The sequence below is a fragment of the Hyperoodon ampullatus genome, assembly GCF_949752795.1.
Source record: "Hyperoodon ampullatus genome assembly, chromosome: 6".
NCBI classification, from domain to species: domain Eukaryota; kingdom Metazoa; phylum Chordata; class Mammalia; order Artiodactyla; family Ziphiidae; genus Hyperoodon; species Hyperoodon ampullatus.
In genome coordinates this window covers 85,219,508-85,246,027 of record NC_136919.1, presented here as the reverse complement: position 1 = coordinate 85,246,027, position 26,520 = coordinate 85,219,508, and the positions used below count along the sequence as shown (strand labels likewise).

At 41.0% G+C, this 26,520-nt stretch overlaps 1 protein-coding gene across 1 annotated transcript in view; it reads left to right on the top strand.

The window, feature by feature from the left end:
• Positions 1 to 26,520, top strand: part of GNAQ (G protein subunit alpha q) — a gene marked incomplete at both ends in the record, with an annotated part of 299,023 nt that overhangs the window by 15,661 nt on the left and 256,842 nt on the right. The window lies entirely within an intron of this gene.

Genomic DNA, 26,520 nt, shown 5'->3' with positions numbered 1-26,520 from the left:
GTTTTTACTTTTTGGTATTTATTGTAGCCCAATATATAGTCAATTTTTGTTCTATGGATACATAAAATATATACATGTATATATAATAAAAGAAACAGGTTGTTATTTAATTTTACTGCTTATATTTGGCTTCATTTCTCCATTCTTTTCCTTGTGTGATTTGTTCAAGTTTCTTGTTGGCAACACTGATTTGGCAGTGCTTGGCATATAAACGTCAAGCAGCAATAAGTAGGTTTTGAATGACTGAAGTGCCTGCTGTATGTATTTGATGTTCTGATTTCATTTTTAAGTTCTTCAATATTATTTTTTCTCCTTATTTCCCCTTTTAGCTCTGACAATTTCTTTCTACCTTATTTTATTTTTTTTAATATCCTATTTCAAACAGTCCATGTTTCCTTAGATTTTCTTGATAATACAGAGCAGCTATACTCTATTTTTTTCTTCTGTTTCCTAGAGTATATCTTCCAGAGTGTTCTCTTCATTTTCCTTCTGCATGTTCTGTGCCTTGTCTTCATTTTTTCTTAAGAATGCTCCAAATTTTGTCTGGCCCCACTGTTTGTCCAAAAATAGTGTGGGTGGAATCTCATTGACTTCCTTCCCTATTTGTCTTGGGTCTGTGTGTGTCTTTCTCTTAGCACTTAAGCTGGTGGGCTGGACGATGATAGTATATATTCTATTTTTAGCCATTCAGTTGTTGGAGTAGAGTGGTGGTAAGGCTCTGTGGCGGTGGGTATCTTCAGACTGTGGGCTTTGCCTCTTCTTAATTTTGTCGTATTTTACAACCAGTTCCATTTTTCTTTTCCGTTTGCATGTGCCAGCCATTTTGATGAGAAATTGTTCTCATTTGATGAGAAATGATGCTTTGCTGTTTGTGGGATTTTCGTTCTGTGCACCTGTTGGGTATATTTCTCTGTATTCTTAGACCACTTTGCACAGGAGGCCCGCTTTCCACCCTCAGCACTGCCAGGTCAGAGGGAGAGACTGGGATCGCTTGGCTGTGTAGTGTCTCTATAGCCCCCTCCTCTGCTAGTAAAAGAGAGTTCCAGTAGGGTGTTACTTATTCCTCCAAGCTGGGGGATACCAGGAAGTCTTTCAGGACCTTGGATACTAGCTTGCCTCAACACTGCACTATTTTACCAGCAGAAGAGCTATGCAGGTTCTCTCTCTTTGATCTGTTTGCATTGCTTCTGGTTGATAAGTCCTTTGCTATTATTAACGAAGATGAGGTTTCCTCTCTACTTTTTTTCTTTTTGTACATTTTGAGGGATAGAAAGGAAGTTGTTGTTTTTTTGGAGCACTTTGCCTTCTTTCCAGGAAGTGTGCCTTATGAGTCTTGATGACTGTAATTAACATACGTGAAGTCTTTCATAGAGAGTTATAATTATAGCATCTTTTATATGCTTAAAAGTCCAAGCTTGCAGCCCGTACTTCAGTCACCTCTGTAACATCCCCCAATTTATTGTTATTTTGTTCCCCTCTATGTTCAGTGGTAGGAACATCATCCCCTAAGAGGAATTAATTCTCTTTGGTCATCTGTGTTGCTTAGAAAATGTTTGTATGCTGAGCTGAAACCTATCCTGAAACTGGTTTCAGGTCCATCCCTTGGGGACACTGGGACTCTGGAATCCCCTGGAACACATCTACTTTTCCAAATAATCGGAGTTATCCTCATGACACTCCTGGAGTTTGCTTTCTTTGTGTTTAACATTGAGTTCTATCATTTCTCATAAGGGAGGAATAACATCTTGTCCTTTATCATCCTAGTTGTTTTTTTCTTTAAAAAAAAAACAAACCAAAATGGAAGCTAACACTTGAGATATGTTTTTATGAAGTCAGAGTAGGTAATATTTCTGTATCTTTTCCCGAACTGAGATACATGTGACTTCAGAAATCTTTGCCTTTTATCTAAACAAATCATCCCAAGAAATATAGCAGTTTTGAGTACAGAGAGCTTCTGTAACTTTCCTCTACCAGTACCTTGATGGCTCTTATTTATTTTTTTCAATACAGTACTACATTGCTAGCCCTGTTTTTGACCTATGGTATTCTGTGATCTGCGTACAATCCTCTGCATTTTTGCATTTATTATATATTTGCATAGGGTTTTCTTTTTTTTCCCCCAATTGCTGAGAGTACTTACTCCTATTGAATTTCATCCTGATTCTGTTAGGAATGTCTTTCCAAGGTCAAGATCATTTCAGCTTTTTTCCCCGACTTCTAGTATTTCTAATCCTTCCCAGTTCATCCTCAGAGGAAAGTAGATGAACTTACCACAATTAAGATTTATTAAGAATTATATTAAGACAAGCGTTTTTGTTAATACTGTCAATAAAGACATGGAAGGTATTAGATTTCAGATCAGATCCCCACAGTCCATCACTCAGTATGAATCTACAGTTGATTTGGTTATTAACTACTTTGTTGTTTACATACCTAATAGAACCCCAAATATACTATTTGAATTTGACCTCAGTATTTAATTTGTGTTGGTATAAAAGGGAACAGAGAAATCAAGAAAGGTGCATCTGCTCTTTCTTGCTAGACTGTTGCTTGGTCTCCTATCACAGAAGGCAGTCAGGTTGCCCTGCTTCAGTGGAACTCACACTTCCTGGCCTTTGGGTGGGTGGGGTGGGGTGGGGTGTGTAAGGTGGTAGCACCCCTGACACTGCATATGGTGACTGGTCAGTTTTAATCTCTCCTTAAATCCTGAAGTTTAGGTTACCAACAAGTTTATAAAGGGCATGATCGTTAAGGAGCGAAGGAGCGTTTTCTTATTCCTGTCCTCTTTGGGTTCTAATTTCCGTGTAGAAGGAAAAGAATATTTTTGGAGAAACAGATTTCATTTGGTACCTATTTTCTTTACAGCCAAATTGGTTTAACTGCTCTTTTTCTCCCCATAAGGCAAGTCGTCCTTAAAGACAGAAAGCCAACTTACAGTTCTGTGTACTTTATTTTATAGAATTTGACATCATGCTCACATTTTTAGCAACTGCATTAAATTTTCTCATTTAGGAAATTCGGTGGTTGAGTGGAAGTTGTTTTATTCAGTGTGGGTGTGTATGTGTTTGTGTGTGTGTGTGTGTGTATGTATATGTGTGTGTGTGTATGTGTATAATTGTTTAATATGAAATAAACTCAGTCCCTCCAGTTGGATGGTGTGGTCATGGTGGGAGAGAAGTTGATAGTAAATTATTGTTTCTTTAGCAAAAAATTGAGAAGGGATCTTGTCTTCCCTTACCCCCATCTCTCTCTTTTAAAAAAATATTTATATATTTATTTATTTATTTGGTTGCACAGGTCTTAGTTGCGGCACGTGGACTCCTTAGTTGTGGCACGTGAACGCGGCATGCGTGTGGGATCTAGTTCCCTGACCAGGGATCGAACCCAGGCCCCCTGCACTGGGAGCACGGAGTCTTAGCCACTGTGCCACCAGGGAAGTCCCCTCCGCCCGTGTCTCTTAATTGAGTCTGGCCTGTGCCCATGTGGCTGTCGACCACAGGTAGAAGGCTCTTCTTCACAGTGGGGGGATATTGATTTCTGGACAGTGGGCAGCCCAGGATATTGCCTTTTTCTAGGACTTTTAACCGAAAAGTGGACTGTATGACAATTTGAGGACATCACCTTTAGAGGGACAGTCTTTCTTCCTGCCCGTGTGTATATATGCTGCTCACACACACCTTAATGTTGCTGTTTCAATTCTCACCTTGGAAAAATGGGCTTATTCCTCATAAACGGTGCTGTCAGGAGTAAGCTTATTTCTTCATTAATTTGGTAATTTACCAGAATGTATTCTGTTCTAGCCCTGATTGTTATAGCTTGTTGAAATGCCTGATGTCATTTTTGTTTCCTTCTCCCTTACCCATGAGGATTATTCTAAAAAAAAATTTGGCCTTATACCAGTGTTTTAAAAGTGTTCTATACCTGGCTTTACAACAGGGCTCACTGTCCTAATTCCAGTTATAGTTAACAAGATATTATATGCCTTTCGGGAGATGTCAGCCTTGGAAGCCAAACCTGAGTTTTAAAAATACGCTGACTGTGTATGGGTACATTATGGCTAGGTTCCAAGATGTGTGGAATCTCACAAGGTAAGGATTGCTCGTGGAAGTAATCCTGATTTACTGAAGTGTTCTTTTAGGAGCTGCCCTCGTTGTAAGTGTGCTTCTTGTATAATTTTAACGATCAATATTCCTTTTAAGGGCTTCCCTGGTGGCGCAGTGGTTGAGAGTCCGCCTGCCGATGCAGGGGACGCGGGTTCGTGCCCCGGTCTGGGAAGATCCCACATGCCGCAGAGCACCAGGGCCTGTGAGCCATGGCCGCTGAGCCTGCGCGTCCAGAGCCTGTGCTCCGCAACGGGAGAGGCCACAACAGTGAGAGGCCCGCGTACCGCAAAAAAAAAAAAAAAAAAATTCCTTTTAAGAAAAAAAATGTGGTTGTGCTGACATTTACTTGGAGTAAATGAAGTATAGTTCATATCTGTCGAAGTTGAAATTAATAATGCATGGCTACACAAGTGCTTTTTCCAATCCTTTTTGTGTGTCCTTGCATGTAAACTCTTAGAACTCGTGGTAAACCAGATGCTGCAGAGTCTGTTTGATTTTTTTTTTTTTCCCTGTCTTCCCTATTTTCCAGTGGGTGGCTTGCCTGAGCAAGGGAACGCAGTGAATAAATTTATCAGCATCAGAATCTGTATTTATACAATAATTTTATTTCTTTTATTAAAAATTAAATATTTTGGTGTAAAGGTTTTCATTTTTACAGGTGTCCTTTGTTTGCCAAAAAAAAAAAAAAGATCATCTTTTAGATAGCTCCTTACTGTGTTTTCAAGTCTTCTTTTCCAGCTGAAAAGAGAAAGATAAAGGGCAAATATTCGTACTAATTCTTGTATTGCATATTTTTTCCTTTACAATTAATCCTTTCCTCTTAGTCCCTGGGTGATGAATAGGTTATCTTGAAACCGTAAAGACTTAGCTTCTGTATCAGTGCTTTTTCGTATGAACTCGGTCCTGACTGTAGGACGGGGAGAATCTGCACTGGTGAAATACTGTAGCAAAGCCAAACAAACCAGGTTGCAGAGAATGCTTGGTTTCTCTCTCATTTATAGGAGGAATGACATCACACACAGTGCTAACCCTCACTAGCAGAAAACTGAAATTTACTCCTGGCAGGCCAGGAAACACATCCAGTCACCTCGTGATCTTTTACCCCATCCAGGCAAGGCCATAGCTCTGAGGTTAAGAAAATTGTGTGTTACATTGCAGTATCTTCTCCTTGTGAGTTAGAAGGGAAGCCTCAAACCTGCCTTTGTTACTTAACAGAGTTTTAAGTTAGCACACATTTGTAAACACCTCAACTTCCATCATCACTTTGCAGTAAATTTACAAAAGGCAAATTTCAGGAGACCTTCAGATAAGCATTTTTTTCTGAAAGCATGTTAAAACCAAAGGGGAAAAGCACTATCCCAGGTTAAATGATGCTTAAGAATGTTTTAGTCCTAAGATTTCAGCTTTTTTTTTTTTTTTTTGAGGTACATGGGCCTCTCACTGTTGTGGCCTCTCCCGTTGCGGAGCACAGGCTCCGGACGCGCAGGCTCAGCGGCCATGGCTCACGGGCCCAGCCACTCCGTGGCATGTGGGATCTTCCCAGACCGGGGCACAAACCCGTGTCCCCTGCCTCGGCAGGTGGACTCTCAACCACTGCACCACCAGGGAAACCCTAGCTTATTTTTATTATTAGTTTTTTGGCAGTACTAATTAGACACACTCTGAGAACAGGGGAAAAAAAGCAATAGTAGGTTTACTCCTTAGTGTCTGGTAGAGTTTTTTCCTCTAAGATTTTTTTGTGTTAAACAACACTTTTCTTGGTGGGGGACCGGTTCCATATTTCAGTGGAAGAAGGCGGTCCTAATGAATTGGGATCTTGTGGGACAGGGGCTATATATTTCTTTTTTACACACATAGTTGCAGCCAGGTGGAAAAGTGTAATTACATTTCTTATTATATACACATAATGAATTTGTTTTATATCCTACTACTTCCTGAAGTTAGGTGACAGGTTAAAAGAAATTTATGCAGGTAGAACTGGCATATCTACCTATATCCTTGTATTTCACATACCCAACCTCCCCAGGTTCCCCCAAAATACCTACGTATGATAGTTTGCCTCTGGTAAGTAGCTGGAGCTTTAAATCAGTAGCAGGATTAGAACTCAAGCTCTAAGAATGTGTCATGACCCTGTGCAGGAAAGAGTGAACATTACAGGTCTGGCTGCTGTCCTTTGAAAGAACAAGATTGGCCCTTGGCTGGCATCTGCGAACTTGGATTTCCAGAGAGTTCCCACCACTCTCAGAACTCATTAGAGTGGCTCAGGGTGCCTGAACTGTTTGTACGAACAATGTGGTTTATGTGGAACACCTGCTTTTCCTTTTGGGAGTCTGGAATTTCGGCAGGTGCTAGGCAGACGGTGCCTATGTGACTGACCCTCCGATAAAAACTCTGGACTCCTAGGCCCAGGCGAGCTCCCCTGGTGGACGGCATTTCCCAGTCTTGTCACTAAGTGCTGGGGGATTAAGTGCATCCTGTGTGATTCCTCTGGGAAGGGACGCTCTGAAGCCTGGGCCTGGCTTCTTTTAAACTTCGCTCCATGCGCCTTCTCCCCTTTGCTGATCTTGCTTTGTTGTAATAAATCACAGCCATGAGTATGACTATGCTGAGTCCTGCGAGTCCACCAACTTGAGCCATCAAACCTGGGGTTGGTCTCGGGGACCCTAACACAGACCCCGTCATCAACTCCTGAGGGTCCCAGCTTGGTTAACGTGGGTGCTCGCACCACAACCTGGCCTGCGGACCAGGGGCTGCCCCAAGGGGAATGATGTTTGTGTCAGCTCCCTGAAAGCAACAAATCACCATCCAAATACATGTGCAGTGTTAGTATTATTATTTTCCTTCTTCCGTAATACATTTTGGTCTCTGCAGTTGACGTTATTATGTACACATAGAATACTCACTTATTTACCCTTCAGATAGTACCAGGCCTCTTTCTCCAAACTGGACCAGACAGATCCCCACTTCCCCACTTCCCCAGCGGGCTGGGCCTGCGAGAGTGACAGATGATGGAAGATAATGTAGACACAGACTGCCCACACTCCCTGCATTTTCACATTGCTCTCAGGTGGTTTTTCAGCTGTATAGACTGTGGTCCTCTTCTGTTCAAACCATTAATTACTTCCCATTAGTTGCAAAATAAAGGCCAGATCTTCATCTGTCAGTCAGGTTCATCTGATCCTATCCTTCCTTCCCAGCCTTATGTTTTCCTGCTTGCCTTCATGCATCCGACACTCTGACTAAACTCTTGGGCATTAACACTTTTCCTTCCCTTCTCCATCTCCACATCTTTGTCATTATCCTCTCTTCGCCCCCCTCCACTCTCCCCCTCCCTCAGGATGCCTTTTTTCCCCTCCTTTTCTGCCTGTGCAAAGCCCATCAACTGCTACTCCTTCCTCAACAGCTCTGATCTCTGCGCTAGTCTAGTCGGAGTCTCTTTTGAACTCTCATGACGTTTTATCTTTGCCGTGTGTCTGTATTTATTGGGTGTGTGCAGGAAGCCTTGGTGGTGAAGGGGAGAAGTGAGGTAGCTGAGGGAAGGCAGCCAGTACAGATGCTTTATTAATAAATCAGCCACCACGGAGGGCAGTTGGAGCTCAAGCCCGGGGAGAAGCTCTGGTCGATGGTGTGGAGCAGGGCTTCTCACAGTTTCATATGCATGAGGCTCACGTGGGGGCCTTGTTACAAAGCAGAGGCAGACCTTTCTCTGCAGTGAGGCCTGAGAGTCTGCGTTTCTCGCAAGCTCCTGAATGGTGGTGATGCTGCTGGCACGGGTCTGTAGACCCCATTCTGGAGAACAGTGATGCTGTAAAAAAGTTGTCCCACCTGAAGAGTGCCAGAGCTGGGATGTTTATATACCAACTCTGGTGGTCATTAGGTGGGGGTCTCCTGCTACCTTTGGCCTGTCAAGTGCCTGTCCCTGACTTAGAGAGAAAGCCCTCAGGCCCAGAGGGTGCAGATACCTGCAGTTGGAAGTCTGCTTTGGGTGGTCCAGACAAAGTCTGCTCTGTCTTGTAATTATGGTTATTTGTGCATTTCTTGTCCTCCATGCCAGACTCTCAGATCCCTGAAGGTAGGACCTGTAATTCATCTACTTTCCTAGCAGCATCCAGCACACGTTATGGTTTTTGTGTTTGCACAGTGAATGAGTGGATTGCTGCTGCTCTCCACTTTGGTCAGGTATTACAAGTGCAGTTTATGGTCCAGTCCACTGAAAACTCTAGTTTTACCTTCCCAATCTCAGAGTCTAAGATAAAGATCTACCAGCAAGAGAGCCTCCTTTGTGGGCCTAGATCTCTGAAGGTAACAGTGGCCTGGTCCTTGTGGGCCAGGGTTAATAGGTACGAGAGAGCAGAGTGCCCAGGAAGAAAGCAAAAATTACCCTTTCAAGACTTCTAAAACAATTTTAAGATGAAAACAGCAAATGGCTCAAGAAAAGAATTTTTGTGAGAAGCTTTGGGGTAGCTGGTGCTACCTCATCTAATTTTCCCTCTTGAAGGCACTTTTCTTTTTATTCTGTCAGGGATTTCTGTTCATTTGTTTTCTGTGTTGCTTCATATTTGGTTGGATTTCCTATATGAGGGACAAAAATTTGGTTTTCTAATCATAAAGGTTAAATCAAATACTTGACCTGGTTGCTAAATTTCCTCTAAATTATTAAAGCCCTTTTTCTTTTGAATATCCTTTCCCAAATTTCATTTTTCCAGTGATACATAAAACCCAGCATTTAAAAAACTTTCTATGGTATAGAACTTCTCTGATGTTTGATATGAAATAACCACTACATATTTATTTAAGACAGCCTATGTATCTGGTTCTGTGGTTAGTTGAAAGGAACTTTAAGACTTTCTTCTCTTGGCCCTCATAATCATTTAAGTGGGGATAAAAGTCAGTATGAAAATGACAAAACCAACCGTAAGTATTTAGGGCTGTTCAGTGACAATTGTATATCTTTGATTTTTTTTCCCATTCAGTCCTAATTCCATATAGTTCCTTTTGTTGTCAGATTGTGTAAGTTGTAGGTTCAAGTTCATAGTTGAAAAGGTATAATCCTGTAGATATTGGAATTTATCTATAGGCTGGGTGGTAAGCTGGTGTGATTACGGAATAAAACAAAAGAATATACAGTATTCTTGCTCATCCTTGGAAAGTGGGCCAGTGTAGAAGAGACTGCAAGGAGATCAAGGACACTGCAGTCCTTGTTTGCCTCGATACCCAAGGTCTGGTTTGGTGTCTAGATGGGGCCTAAAGTTATGGCAGGTGGCTCTGTCTTGCAATAAAAGCAGCAAGCAAATCAGGATTCTTGATTCTTTTTCAGCACGTCTTTTCTGTGTTCTTCCTTTGGGTTCTTCTCTTTGAGACCATAAATATTTTAAATACACATTTCATAATCCTGTTCACCTGGGTCCTTTTTGGCCTTTTACAGCTGGTATAATCTCTTTCCGTAGATGCTTTCTGTGGCTTAGAGGAAGTAGTAAGTGCTAAGAGAGTTGTTTCTCAATTAGACAGTTTGTTTGGGGAGGAAACTTACCTTCCTCCAATTCATTCTCATCACTTACTGAATACTATTGTATGGAATGGTTCGCTGCTAAAGTAAAAAGAATGCAAAGAAAAAAGCGCAAAGCACTAAAAAATGATGTCAGGTTTTTCCATATTGACAAATCCTGTCTTCTGGATAAATATATAATCACTATACTTTTTTTTTTTTTTTGCGGTACGTGGGCCTCTCACCACTGTGGCCTCTCCCGTTGCGGAGCACAGGCTCCGGACGTGCAGGCCCAGCGGCCATGGCCCACGGGCCCAGCCGCTCCGCGGCATGCGGGATCCCCCCGGACCGGGGCACGAACCCGTGTCCCCTGCACCGGCAGGTGGACTCTCAACCACTGCGCCACCAGGGAAACCCAACAACCACTATACTTTATGATGCCCTTCCACATGAGTGATTTCATTTGAAACATAGAACATTTCGATGAAATAAACAGATAGTCCCCATCATGAGTGGCCTGGAAAGGTTATGTGACCTTGTGGAGTAGGGTCCTCCAAATCTGAATGTTAGTCCTACTACTTATAGTCTTATATAACATTGGTTAAATTCTTAAGGCCTTGGAGCCACAGCTCTTTTCTTTGTAAACTAAGGATAATAATATCTTCTTTGTGTTTTGTGAAGAAGAGTAGATAAGATGATAAGACTGAACACTTGAGAGGATCTCTGTAAATGTTTCTTCTCCTCTCACTAAGCTTCTAGTTAATAGAAGCTGAGGCCAGAGGAAAACTTAGGTCTTCCGACTCAATCTATGGCTTCTTGGGGGAAAAACGTACTAAAGTTTATGAAAATTCAAAATAATACTTATTTTTATAATTCAACTGACTGACATTAGCTCATGATCACTGCTAGCAGCTCTGCTTACTAAGTGCATTCTAATTATCCACTGTTTTGAGATATTGCTGCTTCTCATCGAAACCCAAGACCCTTATTTCCTTGTTTTATAGAAATAGTTGTCAAGGCATAAATGCCTTTATTTAATTTCTTTATTTACTATACTCTGACAGAGTTACATGGTTGTCTGATACTCTAGTCAGAAGGTTACTGCAGCATTATTTTGTTGTTTTTCGTTTTTTTAACCCTGCATTTACTGATTGGTTGGTGTCTTTGTTCTGATTGGTAGGTGTATACTCTTGGGTTATCAAATATTTTGAATTTTACCGGGGGTTACATGCCCTTAAACATTTTTTTCTGTGTAGGGTTTTAGGATATGTCAGAAAAGATAATTTTAGTAAATTCTACCAGATTAAAAGATGAATAGTAAGAATTTGCTATTTTCCTGTTTATGACTCTATCTGAGCAAGCCTTGATAGTTATTTTCCAAAATAATCTTAAGTTAATGCTAATGGAACTATGTATTATCAGTCCCACATTGGAAGGCTACTAATTATCGGTGTGTAATCTTGGCAAATTATTATGCTTGTTGGTGAATCCATGTCAGTGAGGTGACACATTGTAATTACATATTCATTTTCGCTTACTCTCCGTCTTCGGCATGTATCACCAAACAAGCTTTCTTTATTACAGTTGTGGTTATTTTAGTGGCAACCACTTTCACTTGAATTGACACAAAAACTCTTATCTCTGGGCCATGTGGTCTTTCCTGAGACATAAATGTAATATAGCATCTGCTACGTAATCTTTTCTAATGATATGTATGTTGACACATAAAAGCTCCTTTTGTTTCTGTGCCTGAACTGTTGGATCACTAAGCAGATTTACCAGTGGACTGACATGTTTCTCTAAATTCTACTGGTATATAATTGTGAGCCTAGTTTTCATTGGTCAACATTAGATTTCCCTATAAATCATTTCATAGTTTTCAATTCAGGGGAAGAAAATGAATTGTTGATGTTAATTACCCTCTTTTTACTTCTCTCAATTGTAATTCAAGGTGATGTGTTAGATTTTGGTTACTAATAGTTTATTTTCTCTAATATATGAACCTTTATTAGATGGTTTTGTGAAACAGAAGTGTCTTGATCTACTTGTACAAGCAAATTTCTCTGTTAATATGTGCTTCTCGTACTTTCTAAGCATACTAACTTACTCTTTTCTTAAGTTATGATCTAAAACTGATGGAGTAATCTGTTTTGGTTCAAGGAAACCTAGATAAGAAGTGTTACCTTATATTAGAGCTTTAATAACATTATTTTGTTTTCCAACTAGGGAACTAACCCAGTTACGGGAAGTTGTTCTTTCTTTATTTGTGTTGACTTCACATTTTATGTATTTGGTGATTTTCGATAGGGTAGTGTATGAAATTTGATTTTAGAGTTGGCTTAGAGCTTCAAAAAGAACAAATAATTTCTTTGTTATTCCTTTTCATCTTTGTATCCTCAGCTCTTAGCACAATGCTAGGCCCACAATAGACAATCGATAAATATTTGTTGAAATAAATAGCTCTCCGAAGCCTTAAGTCTTTCTTTTGTTCAGTCACCTGGCAAGAAAATGAGGTCTTTATACTGATTTTGTCTTTGGAGGCCTAATTCCTTAGTTCTTCTGCAGATTGGCATTATGTAATCTTTCCACGATGGGAGAACGTTTTCTGCGACTGCAGACTCTTCTGGGTGAATGAATTTCTCTATCAGCTGTTGAAATACTGAGTTAGGGTTTAGAAAAACCCAGAAACATTTGTCTGTCAAGCTTAAGGGATTGTTTAGCAGAAGAGAGGGGAAGTATTTAAATCAGGAAAATTGGCTTTCTATTTCAGATCCTTCCTAGCCATCCAGGCTGGCCATGACTTCCCAGATGGAGTAAATTCTTTTGTTAGATGATTGGAATTGAAACCAAAATTATTTGCTTGCTGATTCGGTTTGCATTTGAGAAGAGAGATAATTCTAAACATCCACAGGTAGTCTACAGATGTGCCAGATTGATGGCCCTCTATTACAAATTCATCTTTTTCTTCAAGTCTTATTGTGGTGGTTCTTAAGTACAGTTAGTAAACACTTTGGTCTTTGGTTTCATACAGTGCAAAGTAATACTGATAATTTTATCCAGTAGTAGTTTCACGAACCTCATCACTATTTTGATTTATTTTATTGTATGTGGTGTATTCTTTTTGTTTGTGTATGTTAATATGCCAGGACATAATTTCTAAGTGACTGCTGTGTGTTCATCAGGATTTGAAGACATTCCTGTAGAGGTAGTGGTAAGTGTGTATTTCCTCTGAAGTCAGAGTCACATCCAGTGCTCTGGACTTAGGCGACAGGGAACTGTTTGCAGTGACAGTCCAGATGCGGAAAGTAAAAGGGAATATCCTGGAGAACAGGGATATTGTTGTCAGTTTTTTCATGGATAGGAACTGGAGCGTAGATTTACTAAGGATCACGGAGTGATAGTTAGCATGAGGCAATGGTTTACGCAATTCACGTTTGGGGTATTTCATAGAAACCAGGTTCTAACTTCAAATGTTTTGAAAGTATGTACCTTGTAAATTATTTTTAAAATGCTGCGGACAGAAAAAGGCAGCACGAGAGATGCCAGTGCTGTTTTTCGTTGGCATCTGCTCCTGCTGGTGAGCTGAGTGTCTTCTCAGCGTCAGTGGGAGCGCCTCGGGCTGCCTGCAGCAGGAAGCCGGCAACCTGGCCCTGCCCTTCCTGCTTAGTAAATGCCACCAGCTCTCACACAGGCATTGGAGGGAGGCCTGGGGGCTCTGGTTCTGGACCCTGGCCTGAGAATGAGAGGGAAAGAGAGAGAGAGAGGGATTGCTTCTTTGATTCTGTGGCTATTGTTAATGCCTTCAGTGAAGGAAATGCAGCAAATCCGTCCCTTCAGCTGGTTCCTTGGCGTAAGTCACCTGATACGGGTCATCCTCTTTCTTAGGAAGTCTCTAACCATATTCATCAGCAGTTTAACGATCATTTATGCGAGCCTCTTCAAACTCTCCTCTCGAGATGCCCTTTGGGATGAGACGCGGTGGTGCCTGGGGACGGCCCTTGCTCGTGGGGTGCCCGTGATGAATGGCTTGGCATGATTCCAGTGTGAATCTGGGTCTCGACTGAGAATGTAGGCCAATTCCAGCCTGGAGGTGCAGCCTCCTCCATCAGGTCATGCATTTATTGATTTGGCAGCTTGAGGCCTCGTATGGGGGATTGGGTGCAGCTCTTGACCGCATGAGGGGGATCCTGGACTCAGCTCTGTGACCTGTTGAGGTGAGACACCAAGCCCTGCTGGGGGAAGAACACAGCAAGGCCAGAGGCAGCCCAGAGACGGAGGATCTGGTGGGAGCAGGAAATTGGAGCTGGAGGTCACAGAGCACTTAAGCCCTCAAAAACCTCTGGAGACGTGAAAGGCCAAGGTGGGCATGCTAGTTGAATGTGGGAGGTGAGCTCAAGCCCTTTCGATTTACATTTTATAGAAAAGAGTGACTGCATCAACTGGAGGCCTTGGGGAGACCCAGACAGGTTCCCTCTGTCTTACTGTCGCCTGCTTTGATGAGACAGCTCCCAAGCCATCTTTTAGGATGAATGGAGTATGGTAGCTAAAGGTAGGGGCTCCAGCATCACCCAGCCTGGGTTTGAATCTTGACTCCAACATTTGTTACCTGTGTGATAAAGGAGAAAAGTCACTTTCTCCTTCTAAGTCTCAGTTGCCTCCTCTGTAAAATAGGGCATAATAACAGCGATTGTTATAAAGAATAAATGAGGTGAATGTGTTAAATGTTTTGTACAGGGCTTAGCAGTAGTAAATACTCAATAAAAGTTAGCTGTTGTTACTATTACTATGCAGCCACTGTTGCTGTATGTCTCACTCACGTCCATAGAAGAAAGGAACAGTTAATGACTAAAAAACACTGCTTATTTGCTAATTTAATGAGATGAGAACAAATTATAGCCTTGAGTCTGGATTCTTTTTGTGAAATAGAAAGATTACAAAATTAAGTTTTATGTAGGTAAGCAAAGGAAAGAAATCTTAACATCTTTATTTGGCCATGGCTTTTTTCTGATAGCTGGGTACAAATGACTTCAGTGACAGCATTTGTGCTTGTTGCCATGTGTGCAGTGGAAATCAGTGCATTTTCTCTCAAGTTGTAAACTTATCAACAAATAGAATAAAATTAAAAGAAAGCCCTAAATCACTGCAAGTCCCAGTTAACTCAAGGGAAGGAGGTAGGAGGTAGGCCTGGGAACAGCCGAGTATTTTTTGGTGCGTATTGAGGAGCTCTTGTGTCCTGACTCTTGTCAAGCTGCAGGCTCTTAGGCCCTATACTGTGCGCTACTCCTCTAAAGGATGCTGTTTCGTGTGGATGCTTGATTATGTGCCGGTAGACAGAGGAATTGCTAGATGTGACTAAGGTGACACCTCCTTTATAAGTAATAAATTCTTTAGTCTTCTTTTTGTATGCAAATAAAAAGTATGGCAAAGACTAGTCACATAAATTCCTTAGTTTTTTTTTTTTTATTACTTCTAAGGAATTCAATTTATCAAACCATATTTTCTAAATGAAAACAAACTCTTGTCATTTTTTGAAACTGAAGTCTCTAATTAATTCTAGAAATGAAAGTTCCCCATGACATATAACTTTAGGTCTTCATGTAAGAATGTTGTGTTAATGATATCCTTATGCTTCCACCTTCCCACCTTAATTTTATACCCTGAAAATTTCTTGGTGATGCCTTCCCCCAACCTTTATCCTTCACCCCAATTGTACCATTATTGGTCATATTTTTTCCCCCAGTTTTATTGAGATATAATTGACAGATTGCACTGTGTAAGTTTAAGGTGTACAGCATAATGATTTGACTTACATGCATCATGAAGTGATTACCACAATAAGTTTAATGACCATCCCTCATCTCATACAGATACAAAATTAAACAAATAGAAAAAAAATTTTTTTCTTTGTCATGAGAACTGTTGGGTTTTGTTGTCTTAAGAACTTTCATATATAACATACAGCAGTGTTAATTATATTTATCATGTTGTACATTACATCCCTAGTACTTATTTATCTTAAAAGTGGAAGTTTATACCTTGTGCCTGCCTTCATCCAATCCCCCCCCGCCCCCGCCTGTGGTAATCAAAAATCTGATCTCTTTTTCTATGAGATTGTTTGTTTGTTTGTTTGCTTTTGAAGTATAATTGACCTACAGAACTATGTGAGTTCCTGTTATACAACATAGTGATTTGATATTTGTATACATTTCAAAACGATCACCACAATAAGTCTAGTTACCATCTGTCACCATACAGAGATATTACATAGTTACTGAGTATATTCCCCACACTGTACATTTCATACCTGTGACTCATTGATTTTGTAACTGAAAGCATACCTCTTAATCTCCCTCACCTATTTCTTTCCTCCCCCACCTCTCTCCTCTCTGGCAGCCACCTGTTTATTCTCTGTTATCTGTAACTCTGTTTCTGTTTTGTTATGTTTGTTAATTCGTTTTGTTTTTTAGATTCCACATATAAGTGAAATCATGCAGTATTTGTCATTACCTGTCTTATTCATTTAGTATAATACCCTCTAGGTCCATCCATGTTGTTGCAAATGGCAAGATTTCATTCTTTTTTATGGCCGAGTGATACTCCATTGTATGTATATACAACATCTTTATCCATTCATCTATTGATGGGCATTGTTGGTCACATTAATATTCCTTTGAATTGTAAAAATTATGAGAAAAACATAACACTTCACACAGCAGTTAAGGCGTGGACTCTACAGCCATAGAACTGAGTTTGCATCTGGATCTCCCACTTAACAGCTGTAGCATTTTGGACAGGCTGCAAGGATTCTCTGGGTCATAATTTCTTCATCTATAAATGGGGGTATTAATAGTACTATCTTGGGCTTCCCTGGTGGCGCAGTGGTTAAGAATCCACCTGCCGATGCAGGGAACACGGGTTCGAGCCCTGGTCCAGGAAGATCCTACAGGCCGTGGAGCAACTGAGCCCATGTGCCACAACTACTGAGCCTGTGCTCTAGAGCTCGCAAGCCACAACTGCTGAAGCCTGTGCACGTAGAGCCCGTGCTCTGCAACAAGAGAAGCCACCGCACTGAGAAGCCCGTGCACCGCAATGAAGAGTAGCCCCCGCTCACCGCAACTAGAGAAAGCCCACGCGCAGCAACGAATACCCAACACAGCCAAAAATAAATAAATAAAATAAAATAAAATTAATAAATAAATTTTAAAAAATGGTCTGTCTCATCTGTACCATCACTGCTGTGAGTATTAAATCATGAGTTCTTATATATTGAGTACTTAAATTTGTCTGGCATAAGGTAGGTACTACCAAACTGTTAACTTTTATTTTAGAGCATTATAATAGAGTAGTATGAGCTGCTGTAACGAACATGCCCTATCTATCAGTGACTTAATTCAGTAGGATCTTATTTCTCATGTATTTAAAGTCTGAAATGGATTTTCTTAGTTAGCGGGGACCTACCAAACCAAGTGACACTTGTTATTAATAAGAACATTCAAATGTTAGAATAGCTACCTTGAAAGAGGAGGAGAAATTTCATATGTTACTATGTAACTAGGGTTGGTAGTATGTGGTCCACATTTAAACCTAGAACCAAGAAGCCACTTAAAAATGTACTTATGATATGAGAATGCCCTGGATTTTTTAGGTAGAGTTTTATAAATGTCCTTATAGAAGGTAAGTAAATGATTTTGAAAAGGAGGAAGGAAGTAAAAGTAAGCTCGAATGCAGGAAAACATAGAGGTAATTCAGTCTAGACGAGAACGGAGTTATGGTTCATGTTGAGTTCAGGGAAGAGATGACTTGACTGTTGAGTGGTGTTAGTGGTGGAGATGTGTTGTAACTGCATATAGAAGTAGGAGTTGGGAAAAATGAGTTAAAGTGGGTCCTGGAAGCCAGCCATCATCTCGGATGATGGTAGTCCATTAGGGAGGGTGGATGAAGCATCCCACTCAGTTCTGAAGGGATAGTAAATATTCATAGACTTTTTATAATAAAGAGAAGCAAACAGAATAACAGGGCTAATTAAGTCCTTAAAGAGTAGTAACATGTTAGCTACAGATATACCCTGTCTAAAACCACCTCAACATAGTTGAGTTTACAGAGCAACTTCATTAAGGGAATATTATAAATGTTTCCTTACTTCATTATTTTATTATAGTTGTTTTTCATCCTTTACTAGTTTAAAACATGATTTTAGTAACTAATTTTAATTTTACATAAATCATTTCAAGAGGATCTTTTACAGTTAGGTGTCCATGTAGCTAAACTAGTCTTGAAATATCATTTTTTCTTTTTATTGTTGAAGGAATGTTTCAAGTGATATTATAAACATGAATACCTTACAATAAATAATAAATTTACCTGACTTTTATATACTTTTTTCCTCATTAGATCAATACATGCAAAAATCAATAATGTGTTTATATTCCTTTGTGGTTTGCTTTGCTAGAGACTAATGCTGTAATAGTTGATACCGTCTACCTATATAACTATTAATAATATTTTCTGACAACTAATTAAAAAATTGGATATCAAAGCATATTTCTCCATTAGAGAGAAGGCAAACTATAAATTTTTTCATGTAGACGTTTAGAGCATGTTTAGAGCTAAATTAAGTTGACATGCATTGAATTTAATGAGCTTCTAATGCAACTGAAGTCACCATCTTTTATATGTAAGATTGCCATTAAGATAGCTGGATTTTTTTTTTTTTTTTTGCGGTTCGCGGGCCTCTCACCGCTGCGGCCTCTCCCGTTGCGGAGCACAGGCTCCGGACGCGCAGGCTCAGCGGCCATGGCTCACGGGCCCAGCCGCTCCGCGGCACGTGGGATCTTCCCGGACCAGGGCACGAACCCGCGTCCCCTGCATTGGCAGGCGGACTCTCAACCACTGCACCACCAGGGAAGCCCAAGATAGCTGGATGTTTAAGGTAGCAATATTGGAATGTGTTTTGTTAGAGGATAAGAAATGTTTTTAGAATAGAAAAATAATAAAATGTAATTTCAACTAAAATCTCTATTTCCTCTTTTGTTTCAAATCTGCTAGCTTTTGAAAAGTTATAGAGACAATATACATTATTTCCATTCCTCTTGTAGAAGTTTCTTGAATCATGAATTTTCATCTTAATTTTCTAGAAATTTTTCTTATACTTTAGGCCTTTGGCCAGATCCCTGTCCTTCTGTCACTCAAAAGTCTGAGAGCCTTAAAAAAAGGAAAAAAAAATTTTTAGTGTCTCTCATTCTTCCTTTTTAGGATAAAACTCACGCCTATAAGGCAATGCAGTATTTGGTGACCTTAGTCTTTCCAATCCATGGCTAACTTGGATGTGGCATGAATGCCAAAAGCCCAATAGAGAACTTTAACTTTTTCATGGAAATTACAGTAATTGGCCAGTTTTAAGTGTTTCTTACAGGATTCTACTTTGCAGAGGAAAATGATAGAAAAAAGTGAGGAGAGAGGTAAACCAGGAGGGAGGGGATTCTGAAAGGACTTGTAAAGGTAATGAGCAGGGCAGTGGAGATATGAAGATAGAAATTGAAAAGCTGGTTGTCACAGTGATTCTGTCTCTTGCTGCTGGCTGGAGTGCTGGTCCCTGCTAAGGACTGTGGTGGTTACTGTTGAAATGTGACTGACTTTAAGCCTTTTCCCGTGTTTCGGCTCATTTCAATTCTACAGTGGTCTCTAACCCTTAATGTTCTTTCTGCTATGGTGAGAAACATCACTGAAAGACGAAGAGAAAGCAGGCATCTGCGAACTTTTGGTGTACCTCTCTAGAAGTGACCAGGTTAGCTTGAAGAGCCACTTCAGCCACCTGTATGTATGTCCACATTCCATTGAAAACCACCTACTTTGTTGTGAAGAGTTCTCTAACTAAGCAACTGATATGTCTGCTGTAAATGGTGAAGAGTGCTATGTCAACTGTAAATGGCAAATATTCTCCAACTAGTGTACAAGCAGTTTTGTTGCCAAGATTTTTTTTGTTTCACTCTGTGCACTTTCTATTGTGGCTACTTGAAAGCAATTCCCATAGTTTAATAAGTAAGTTGCCTTGAGATCTGAATCACAGGACTCTCTATTAAGAACATGTTGAAGGAAATTCATTTGGCATTGAGATAAGTGGCTCCAGTGGAGATTTTCTTTTGTATGTATAAGAAAAGTCAACATGGAGTTATGCAAGGAATGCATTCTTGGGTCTTGTGTGTCTAAGAAAGCAAGCAAATAAATATCTTCTCTTTGTGTATGAAAGGGAGGAAACACTGTTTATTGGCATACCGTAACCACACTCAACTTCTGTGAATCCATTTTGCAGGAAAGCCGTCATCTAGTGAAATGATTAGGCAAAATTTTGGATTCCAACTCCTTTTTATACTTAAGTTGTTGTCTCCAAGGGCAGAACTTCTAATAATGTTAGATGCATGCATGTGTGCCTTGTATGTATACACACACCTACACGTGCACGCATGCCTATACCCCACGGGATTCTTGAGACACTAATATGCAGGGAGAAGTGTCAGAAGTCTGATGCCTTTGGGAAGGACTCAGGAAAAGACTCAAAAGAGACTTTATTTTCCACAAAAACCCTGTAATTCCACGAGGCACTGAATACCTACAGAATAAAAGCACAACTTAGAGGTTGTAGTAAATCTTTCCAATCTTATAATTATCAGAATACCATGAGCATATATGGGCACAGAGTTATCATTAGCTTTTTGTAAATAACCAAACCAGAATACATGTAAGTTTCATAAAAATGGAGACAATTAAAAGAAAAATCTCAGACTTTATGCAGTTCATTTTTGAGACTTAAAAATGATTTTCAGAAGGAGATGCACATTACACATATAAAAAATAAGTAAGAGAGGAAAAGTCATCTGTTTATGCATTTGTACAAGTGTTGATGTCATTGCTGATGAATTTTCAGCAATAATACTGGATTAAAAGAAAATTAGTAATTCTTTATTAAACCACTGTTTTAGCAGACTGCTGGTAGCAGAAACACCTGATTCTAATTGGCCTCAGCAAGAAGGAAATTAATTTTTTCTTGTAACAAGCAGTTCAGAGGCTGGGGAGGCTCCAGATGTCACAGCTGGGGGCTCTGGCTCCAGCACTGGCATCTCTGGGATTCTTAGGCGCTTAGCAGGCTGGCCACGGGGTTTCCAGCACCATATCCAGATGCAACAAAACTAGAGACAGAAAGGTCTCTTTCTTTCGGCGTTTCCTTCTTGGGAGCAAGGTAAACTTCCCCAAGGTCCCTCCAGCACAGCCACTGCCAGTGTTAGTATTCAGTCCTTCCCCGAGTCTCAGAGTCAGACCTGCCTTGCAAGGCCAGCTCACTCCACTCGCGAGGAAGACCATGGTCCCATTTGGGATTCAGAATTCACACCTGAACTGAGGGCAGGGCCACCCACCATCTTTTGAAGTGTGTGAGGGAGGGATGGACGCTCCCACACACACTTGGCTTTGCTGGCAAGGGTTAAGGGGGAGTGGATGTTGGGTAGGCAACCAGAGGTGTCTGCCTTTGTAAACAGAAAATGATGGGAAAGAATGGAGTTTTTGAAAAGGTTATGAAATGTGTCTATCAAATGAAACCTTTGGTTTTCTAGGTTACTTTTTAGAAAATAACAGTGTGTTTTTGTAAAGAGAAGATACATTTTGCTAAAAAATAAGAATTTGTTTTTAAAAATTTCCCAAATCAAGCAGTTATCCGGGAATTCTTATGTAGCATCTGGCATGGGGTTAGGATTGAACATCATTTTATCTCCATCACCAAGAATAATGGAGTTCTAGGTCCATCGCTGTCACTCATCTTCAGTCTTTTTAGAATAACCGCTGCCATTCTTGCTAAGTCTCATGAATTAATATCCTGATGAAGTATAAGTATTGAGACTTGCACTAGCTTTAGAAAAAGTCCCTAGTATTGTACTTTAAAGAGGGTCTGGCAGTTGAGATTAGTAAATGAGGAGGGTGTCATTATGTCTTTTTTTTTTTTTTTTACATCTTTATTGGAGTATAATTGCTTTACAATAGTGTGTTAGTTTCTGCTTTATAACAAAGTGAGTCAGTTATACATATACATATGTTCCCATATCTCTTCCCTCTTGCGTCTCCCACCCTCCCACCCTCCCTATCCCACCCCTCTAGGTGGTCACAAAGCACCGAGCTGATCTCCCTGTGCTATGCGGCTGCTTCCCACTAGCTATCTATTTTACATTTGGTAGTGTATATATGTCCATGCCACTCTCTCACTTTGTCCCAGCTTACCCTTCCCCCTCCGCATATCCTCAAGTCCATTCTCTAGTAGGTCTGTGTCTTTATTCCTGTCTTACCCCTAGGTTCTTCATGACATTTTTTTCTTAAATTTCATACGTATGTGTTAGCATACGGTATTTGTCTTTCTCTTTCTGACTTGCTTCACTCTGTATGACAGCCTCTAGGTCCATCCACCTCATTACAAATAGCTCAATTTCGTTTCTTTTTATGGCTGAGTAATAGTCCATTGTATATATGTGCCACATCTTCTTTATCCATTCATCTGTCGATGGACACTTAGGTTGCTTCCATGTCCTGGCTATTGTAAATAGAGCTGCAATGAACATTTTGGTACATGACTCTTCTTGAATTATGGTTTTCTCAGGGCATTATGTCTTCATAGACTTTCTGCAGCATGTGGGGTTTTGAAAAAGCCTTGAGGTCTCTGATCATTGTTCCTACAATGGTTAATGGGTCACGGCCACCCTTTATTCATCACTTGCATTCTCTTCCAGGCCCCATGCTTGATGGGTGGTATGTTCATCATTTATTTTCCTTAAAGGGAGAAAGCATAACTTGGCCAATGCTCCCCATCCTACAAATACAGCAGATGGGGTTCGAAGCCAGGTCTGTCTGGTCCTGAAGGCCGTGTTTCTGACATATCGTACTTCTTCAAAAGAAGAAAGATGAGAAAGCAGCAATTCTGTTCTTTATCGATGGAAAGATGCTAGATCAAATCCTTCAGCCGATTAATCCATGGGCTTCAAAATGCCTTTCAGTCATAGCATAGAACAAAAGCTATACTCTTGCCAGTGCGGCAGGTATTAAAGGAAGTTCTCTTGCCCTGCCTCCCTCCCAGTTTATTCTTCCCAGAGAATCAGTTATCCTGTTGAGCTATATCTGATCTGTTGAGAGCCATCTGGGGGCTTCCTGTCCCACCCTGAGCAGAAGTTAACATCGTGGAGGACCTGCTGGTCCTCCGTCTTCTCTGTCCCTGCCCCCCTCCACTCTCACATCGTCTCCTGCTCTTCTCTTCCTTGGCTCTGCTCCTTGCTCCGGCCTCCTTGCTCGTCCTCAACCCACCAGCCTCCTTTCGGTTTCCAGGACTTGGCTTCAAGGTGTGTCTATCCTGGACTGCTCCTCCACCAGGAATCAGCAGAGCTCATTCCCTCCTCTCTTCCAAGCTTTCCCTCCATCATCTCCACGAGGACTTCCCTCACCACCAACACTCCATAGCAACCCCTAATCCTTGCTTTTTCTGACTTTTCTTCCTAGGAATTTTCAGTAGTTTACATCCTGTACATTGATTTGCCTGATGTCCCTCTTTCCCTACGAGAGGTTTTGTCTGTTTTGTGAATTGCTAGACCCTTAGTGCCGAGAATGGGGCCTGAGGAGTACAGCGTGGAGTCCTCCTAAATATCGTTGACCAGTTGAATGAGTTGGGTGATTCATCCGTAGATTAGATCCCTGGCTGTGATCAAGCAGGTGGACTGCTGAGAGATACTCACAAGAACATGGCGTTACTTGATTGGAAAACCTCCTTTAAATGTTTCTGCCAGGTTAGTGGTATCTAGTCCTTTTCTCTCACCAAGAGTGAATCAGTGTCTGGTTTTGCTCAGCGTATTTTACTCTCATATTCCTACACGCACAGGACCTAGATGTAATTCTCAACGGCAAGAAAAATTAACTGACTTCAAGCATTTCAGAAGTCTTGACGACAGTCACCCAGATACTTGTGCTACGTGCCAGTGACTCTGCAGACCTAGAGACGCATTTACGATAATACTGACATTTCTGTAGTTCGCATGGCGCTGCTTGCAGATGATAAGCCAAATGAAGGCAGAACTTCGTAGGGAAGCAGTATTGTGTTTGCTCCCCGGACAGCAAGATGACAGGCAAAGAGTAAGAGCACTAAGCCAGGCTAACCAACATGTTCTGCGAGGAAGGAGAACAAATGACCTTGTCATTCCAGGCCAGCCTGGAGATGCATATGGCGATGGTGGTCACCGGCTTTGAGGGATGAGGCCTCTGCACTTTTGGTATCTTGAATAGTTTCTTATCATTTAAAAAACTGTTTCTTTGACCATGTACCAGGAACTGTGCTAAGTGCTAGGAATACAATGATAAATAACAATATAAGATCCCTGTCCTCGATGGAGCTTCCAGACAGGTAGGGAAAATGTATTTAACCAGTATACCCATAAATAACTAACTAAAAAACCATGATCAAAACTCTGGAGAGAGGGCTTCCCTGGTGGCGCAGTGGTTGAGAGTCCGTCTGCCGATGCAGGGGACACGGGTTCGTGCCCCAGTCCGGGAAGATCCCACATGCCGCGGAGTGGCTGGGCCCGTGAGCCATGGCCGCTGAGCCTGTGCGTCTGGAGCCTGTGCTCCACAACAGTGAGAGGCCCACGTACCGCAAAAAAAAAAAAAAAAAAAAAAAAAACAACTCTGGAGAGAAAGAACAAAAACAGAGCGAGGGAGTGATGGTGGGAGGGGCCAGGGTGGAGCTCTCCTAGAAACTTACACTTAAGCTTTGACCTTTGAGTAGGTGTGAGAGTCCAGCTTTAAAGAGATTATTTTGTTGTTTCACTAGCAACAGTCACAGTGAGCCTCGAATGTCAAATCTCTGTAACAGAGTACACAGTGCTGGGAAGTTCCGTGAGATCCAAAGTTTACTTAGAAAGAGAACGGCTGTTTATAGGAGGCTAGTAGTGTTGCTTAGAGCAACAGGCTTCTGTTGGATGGAGAATGTGTGTGCAAACAGCACGTGTGACCAGGATATCTAGGCAGCAGCTATGTGACTTGGCCGAGGAATATGCAAATACTGATGTGGGACTTTAAACTATAGCAATGCTAGGAAATTCAAGGAAATAACAGCAGCAGTAAGGTATCCTTGTCCTTCAAATAAAGGGTTTGTGTAGAGTTAAACTCTTCAGCTAAATAAATGAATAGGGAAAAAGTCTTCATGTTCATGTCTTGTTGAGAAGATCAAAGTTCATTTAAATTTGAATTGAATGACAGCTGGTTGGAAAAACTTCTACTTGCACTAATCTAGCAACACCCAGCGTTTTGCACTCTGTGAAGGCTAACCCCTTGTACTTATTATGGTATGTTGTAAATGACACACAACTATCCTTTACTCTGTGGAATAGGAGTTTCTGCAAAAATGAGTGCTAACGATTAATTCTTGAGCTTTCTCCATTATGTAGTGTGACATGGGTTTCCATAGGAGGAAAACCAAACCACAACTCCACAGACTCTTTTTTCGGAGCAAGTGGTTTATGTCCATGCCATAGAATTGCCATTTCTCTGCCATAGCGTTGAGGTCATCAAATGGTAGTTCTCGTTAATTATGTAATTCTTTGCCTTCTCCTCTCAGCTCTTAAATACTTGAATATGTTTGAGAATTGCTTCCCAATCGACTCCAGAACTTGGTCCCTTTGGCAATTCCAGTAGTAAATCGGAGTTTCTTGCTCTGCTCTGTGCCCTCCAAAGCAGAGTTTCTCAAAGTGTGGAAGGAACCTGTGCATCAGAGCACCTGTACCAGAACCCCCTGCTGCTTCTGCTAAAACTGCAGTTTCCTGCATATATTGTTTGCTTCTGAATACAAAACCCTAGGATCCAAATAGGGTCCTAGGGTTAGCATTGTAGCTCCATGCCCACAAATCCTTAAGACTATATAATTATCATGACTTCACCCCACACATTTGAACATTATTGTGGTAATTCTGTGGTGGCAGAGAGCATCAGAAGCTTAAACAAGTACACTCCAAGGCTCTAGCCTGTACTTATAAAATATTATCTAAAACGTTACTCACAGCTTGGTCTTTTCAAATTTTGACCCAAATTCTTTTCAGAGCAGACCTCATAATTTACCTGCCTCTTCTCCATGGGCCAACATGTAGAGAGGTGATGCTATATAAAGGGAATTTTTTTCATGATGTTTAAAAAAAGATATGTTAAAACAGTGAAGGCATATTAATTTATAAAAGGGTTCTGAAGAAAATAAAAATAAAATGAACTTATCTTTTTAGGAATCTCATATTTTCCGAGGACTTGGTTAATTATCTCATCAGCTCTGTAAGGCACTTCATAATAATCACAGTTCTACAGGTAGCCCACCTGAGAGTCAGCCACTTCCTATTGGTGCCCTGCTGGGCTATCTCACCACGTGGTCTACTGTTGTTTTCAAATTTTTCCTCCTCAATTCTGTTTGCACATACAGTAATGATCCAGTATGATTTTTGAGGGGCAGGAAATTGTCTTTGGATAAAAGGATAAAAGGTTGGGTCTTTTAGTTCTATATCTCCCAGTGCTGAGCAAAATGACTGGTAAGGCAGCAGAACTCCGAGTCAGTCCTCCTGTCCCTGAGGTGTCTGGGAGTGGGCTTTCTCTAGGACACAGTGAGCTCAGACTGTGGCTTCCCAGGAAAAGATCTCTGCTAAGAGAGTGGACTAGAGTGAGTGGTCATTGGAGTCACCAACTTCTCCTCCTGATGAGGCCAAAGCCAAGGCCAGGCGTGCCAGTGAGGCTCATTTTACCTGCATGGGTTGCTAGTATGTTTGGTGCATTTCCGTAAGATGCAAGAAAAAGAGCACGGACCAGGTGCTCATAAATCAGCCAGAGCCAGGCAGAAGGGCCTTGAGAGAGAGAAGCTCAGTACACAGCCACCAACTATGA